Below are 6,000 nucleotides of genomic sequence, written 5' to 3'. Positions count from 1 at the left end.
TTCTGATATGATGAATTTGAGATTTTCATTTGTTGTCATTTGTAATCATCAAAATTAAACGAAATAAACATTTGAAATATATGAGTTTGTATGTAATGTATGAATATAATATACAAGTTTCACTTTTTAAATGGAATTACTGAAATCAATCTACCTTTTCATGATATTCTAATTTTATGACCAGCACCTGTACATGCATGTTAGGTTAATTGGTTACTCTTAAAATTGTCCCTAGGTGAGAACGTGAATGGTAGTTTGTCTTGTTTGTCTCTATGTGTCCCTGTGATGGACTTGTGACCTGTCCAGGATGTCCCACGCCTCTCGCACAGTGACTGCTGGAGACAGGCACCAGCTCCCAGTGACCCAGAATGGAGAAGCGGGTAAAGAAAATGGATAGATGGATGGATGGATGCATGGATGGACTTTCAGCAACAGTTAGGGACGTTTCCTTTGGTTTTATGAACTCAAGCAGAGGTCGTTTGAAGAAACAAAAAATCACTAAATTACCGGGACAAGTTTAGACAATTTTTTGAATCAATGTGAAAACCATGAAAAGAAAAGACTTTATTTTAAATAGATTTCATTTTCAGGCCTTTTGTTTCTTTACTTGTCGCATGTCCCTTGAGTTAATTTCATATATTTAATAAATAATAAGTCATAAAAACTAAAAGTACTTTTTCCTACCACTTCTACACTTTACCTCAGATTTTTTTTTTAACTTTTTTCTTTCACACATTTATTGGTCAGGTCTAGGACATCTGGTTAGCTGTAAAAACCCTGACATGTTTATAAAAAACTCAATTAAATACCTTAAAATAGATCCCAGAAACAGTGATGAGTCCCCGTGAATGTGTAAATAAAAATCCCTCTGAATTATATCACCCTGTATAAAAACAGGCTCTGTATAAAAGAATTGAATTTATGTTCATTTGGACAAAGTATTTTATATGTTTGGTCAAAACCTCTCAATCTGTTTTAACTGATTTCAAACATCCATGCTTTTAATATAGCTTTATAGTAAACCTTTACAAAAAAATAATTGTATTGTTTAGGCACAATTTACAGAGACCTTGTTTTTCAAAATACTTCACACACTTAGCACAGTCACACACCTATCCCAAATGTTTGGCTAATGTTGTTACTATAGTTTGTTACACAAATTTATAAAAACTGCATGTAGCCTCCTGTAAAATGTCACAGGAATGGGTACCAAAGTGCTGATATCAGAAACTGCTGATTACTCAACTGGAGGCAGAAAACAGGTTTTTTTAAACCTGTGTTCTTGATGAAAAGTCTGAATGACTGACGTCCCTGTGACTTTTCTAAGATTTGGCTGAACTCTCAGTCCAGCCTCCTTCAGATCCAGTCCACAGTTTCTGACATGGTTGATCAGTGTTGCACAGGTTTCATAGAGTTGATGCTCTCCTTCTTTGTTCTAACGTTTCTCTCTACTTCAGGTCTCTGCTTCAGCTTCTACCTTCTTCTTCCTCTGTGGAGTCCCCCTCTCATACTCACTCTTCCTCTTCTTGTGACTTCTTCCATCTATGTTAAAAACAGAAGAACTCACCTTCTGCCTTTTTTATAGTAAATACTGGATATCTGTCTGGTGTACTTGTTTGCACACCTACTGAATGAGTGGTCATTTGGTTGGATTTGGTTCATATTGTAGGTGTGGTCATTTAAAAATGACAATTTTGAGATGGTAACTAAGTGCTTATAGTTGTACAAATCTGAATGGGAGTTTTGCTCCTTGACTGTAAGGTTTTTCTATCTGTAGAGTACAAGCAATCGTAAAGTACTAATTTACATGAGAAAATATTTGAAATACTTCAGATCACTTTGTTGACTTCCTTTTCATCGTTTCCCATGTGTTCCTTCCTAAAATATTCTCTCCTCTTCATTGGTCCTGTGGGTTTTGTCTTTGGTAAGGAAGTTGGTTGGAGGCAGAATCAAATTCACACCAAAGCAAATAAACTTTCTGAAAAGGGTTCCCTATGTATTTTCCCACATGTAAACAAGTGAAAAATATTTACTAATTCTGTAAAAATCAGGCTTTTAACATACAGTACTCTTTGGTAAGAACTACTCCCTGTTTGCTCTGGTTGCACTTCAGAGTGGGATCTATTTAAGGGTGCCAATGAATAAATGTTGAAGTACCTTTGTATTCTGTATATTTTAGCTCAAAACTCTACAAAACTAAAAAGTAAGTCTTTTTAACTTGTCAATTCTCCTACAAAAACACTGCAGAAACACAAAAATTCACATGTGGGACGAGTGTCCGCTGCTGCTCACAGATCAAGATTTTTTTTCAACTGAAACTTATATTTTTTGCGCAGCAACTGTTTGTTGGAGACTTACTATTTAGTCTGTGTTTCTGTCTGCCTCTTTAAGTTTGCTATCAGGGAGTGACAGACATCGGGTGTGGTTACCATAGTGACCATAATGAGTGGCTGGCAGCTGATTTAACATTTTTTTTGCTTGTGATTCTCTTTCTAAGTCTTATACAGTTTATATATGAAAATGTAGGCATTTTTCTTAATTTGAATTCTTACAAAGTTGCTGTTGAACATTTTGGGACCTTTCAAAATTTCTTCTGAAATTTTTTAGTAATATTCTTCTCAAACCTTAAGATTAAGGGTCTTGTTTATCGGTATGATGAGCCAAATTCTGAGAGTTAATTTATCAGTTCCAGTTCCATTAATAAGCACAACATGACTTAATTTCACCTTAGTTTACATCCATTTTAAGATGTAATTAATGGTGCAAATACAGTCTTCCAATGTAAAAACATTTTAACATTTAATAAAAATGACACTGATTAAGAGAAGCCCTAAGCTCTCTCAATCCATATTCAGAAAAATCACATTGGAGGAAGAACTAATTGAAAGCTTTTTGACTAATTTATCAGAACATCTAAGCAGCAGCAGCCTGCAGCTGCAGATAACCCACCATCATTTTTATTTATTTATTGTTCCACTTAGAAACAGCTAACACGGTGACCACAGGAAGGTCTGCAGAGACACACTGTCAGCACACAGTACGTCTCTGCAGACCTTCAGACTTCAACAATGCTAATTGGTGAGGAGTGTGGAAAACAAAGTGATGTTGTGAGTTTATACGTGAAGACAAACAAAATTAGACATACAGAATTTAGGATTACCATTATCTAAACCTCCAGTCGGTATCTTTTTCCTGTATTCTTGCTGCACTGATGCAGCAATATTAATGAATTCTCAACAAAGGTTCTCCTGGAAACTCCTGCAGTCCTGCAGCACAATGTAAGACAGCAGGTGGATGGAGCTGCGAATGTGTCACTGTGATACTTCTCAAGGAGAGGCACAGAACAAGCCAGCATCCTCTCATACATTACCTGCTCTGTCTTCTGCTTCGTAGCCTCAAAAATCATCAGCTGTTCAGATTTCTTTTAAAGATTTTAGATTGTAAACTAAAAGAATTACAGCCATCTCTTTTGTACCATTTACTGGTTTGCCTCTAAACACCTCATAAACCACTGGATGAATTTTAATGAAATCCTCAGAATCTACATCAGATCTACAGCTACTACTGAATACTTGGGTTGACTTTTGGAATCAACCCAACTCAAGATGGCTGCCACACAAAACTGGCTATAACTCAGCTACTAGCACACAAAGTTTAGGTCATTATCTGTAAATTTGACTGAGAGTCATTGTCAACGTCTACTTTGAGAGCTAAGCAAGATCTTTAAGTTTTGCAGTAGAATGCACAAAACTTCATTTATTTCAATTCTCATAATAATAAGGATCTTAGTTTAAAACTCTGGACTGAAAGTCTGCAGGTGATATGCAGTTCTTTGAGGAATGCTATGTCTTTAATTTCTAAATGTCTCTTTGATGGTGTTTTTCTGTAACCTCCACTAAAAACCCGACATTAAACTGTTTTTTACTGTGATTTCAGAAGTAAAATGGTCAAACAAAACATTTTCTCTTGTAGTTATTTTTACAAATGCCTCTACCTACAGTACACATATCAGGTATTAGTGGCAGGGAGGCTCACTTGCTGAAATGGTTTGTTTACTGTGTAGGTATTTTATTCTCCCTGCAGTATTGTCATGTAAATGGCTCAGCATAAGAGAAAAACCAAACGCTTCATTAAAACGGAAGCTTTCAGACATAAAATCCTCTTTTGCTGTCGGTAATTGGAGCTGCGTTGAAAGCAGAAAAGTCTTCGTGCCTCATATCTTTGTTACAGTGATCAGGAGGTTATTAATCCCAAAACAGCAAAACATCTCCTGCAATGTTTGTTTCTGACAATAAACTAATATTTAATGCATCCAAATATTTACTTTCTATGCAGCAACAGTGAATAATACCAAGGCATAAGTTTGGTCAGGTTACTCATCACGAAGATTAAAGTCGGATCATATTTGTAAAAGCTGGCATATGCAGGACCAGTCTGTCAATACCAGCAGTAATAACCAGCAGTGTTTCAATGATGAGTTTGAAACCTATGAATCAAAATTGTAATGTGTGGTTGTAATGATTAGTGTTATTATTGCTCACTGGTGAAAGGCTGGCATTAATGCTTTGACTCTGTGTGTGTTTGTCTGTTAGCACAATAACACATGAAGCGCTGAAGGCATTTTGAAGAAACTCTCAAAAAGTAATCATTGGATGTTCATCCACAGCTGGTTAATGTTTAGAGTCAACCTAGTTTAACATGCATTAGCATTCCTTCATGGAAGGCTAATTTCATTAAAATAATAGCTAGAAACTGTGTCTGGTCTGGCTACGTCACATCTCCTTCTAGAATTGCGCCACTCACGGTGGCTGCATGTTGAAGTAGCTCTGTTACACTCATTCTGAGGTATTGCTTTTGAAATTTTTAACTCCTCTTTTTTCTAGTTGTAAATAGCTTTTTTTGGATGATTATTTCCTCTGGTATCGGATGTTGTGCAGCTACAAGGATTTTTTTACTTAAACCTTTTACTTTTGGACATCTTGATATGATACGTAACCATTTCAACAAGTGTTAAACGTGAAGAACCCTGAAGTCAAGTCATGGCCAGAACCAAGAAGACCGCCTGTAAATCCACTGGAGGTAAAGCTCCCAGGAAGCAGCTCGCCACCAAAGCCGCCTGCAAAAACACCTGGCCACTGGCGGAGTGAAGAAGCCTCACTGCTACAGGCACAGGACCGTGGCTCTCAGGGAGATCCACCACTACCAGAAGTCCACTGAGCTGCTCATCCAGAAGTTGCTCTTCCAGCACCTGGTCTGGGAGATCACCCAGGACTTCAAGACCGACCTGAGCTTCCAGAGCTCGGCCATCGTGGGTCTGCAGGAGGCCAGCAAGGCTCACCTGGTGGGGCTCTTTGAGGACACCAGGACCGAGGACACAAAGGGACAGATCACTACAAGAGATACTTCTTGCCTACAGTCATCAGCGTCTTTTACAACTCTTTAGCAAAACCAGCATTATGAGTTGCAACAATACTTAATTTCCCTTTCGGATTAATAAAGTTTTTGAATTGAATTGAATCAAACTATTATTTGCATAATCAGAAACGTTGTGCGCAACAAACACTGACTTATTTTGATGTTTTCTTTGAGCAAAAAACTTTGAAAACAACAGAAAGAATTTATGACTAAGCTTTTTTTTCATTTGCAGCCAGACTAAAGAAGCTGATAAAAGTGAGTTCAGGGGTCATCTGTGTGCAGTGAGACTGCACACAGAAATATTTTATCTATCACTCCCTGAGACTCTGTGCTCCACGTTCAGGAGAAAAGGACTCATACAAAATTGTTTTTAGAACCTATTTCTCCTTCGTTTTCTCAGAAAAATGTAGCTAAAAAGAAAGAAATGAAATAAGCAAACTGATAAAAACAAGTTGCTAATTTTTTTTACTAACCATCATTATAAATGTTATTGACTCCCTCTGGTTCTATATAAGGAATAGTTTTAGGTTTTGCTTGGTTGTTATTTTGACCTGTTAGTAAATCTGTTATATATCTGTTATCTTC

At 36.9% G+C, this 6,000-nt stretch overlaps 1 protein-coding gene and 1 pseudogene across 3 annotated transcripts in view; both read left to right on the top strand.

Moving 5' to 3' along the window:
* Window positions 1-5,443, top strand: part of LOC119616858 — an 8,502-nt pseudogene extending 3,059 nt beyond the window's left edge.
* kcnab1a (potassium voltage-gated channel, shaker-related subfamily, beta member 1 a) overlaps window positions 1-6,000 on the top strand; it is a 122,195-nt gene that overhangs the window by 91,445 nt on the left and 24,750 nt on the right. The gene's annotated exons all lie outside the window — the stretch shown is intronic.

Source organism: Kryptolebias marmoratus, linkage group LG2 (assembly GCF_001649575.2).
Source record: "Kryptolebias marmoratus isolate JLee-2015 linkage group LG2, ASM164957v2, whole genome shotgun sequence".
Lineage (NCBI taxonomy): Eukaryota > Metazoa > Chordata > Actinopteri > Cyprinodontiformes > Rivulidae > Kryptolebias > Kryptolebias marmoratus.
The sequence above is the reverse complement of the archived record's forward strand: the minus strand, read 5'-3'. Positions and strand labels throughout refer to the sequence as shown.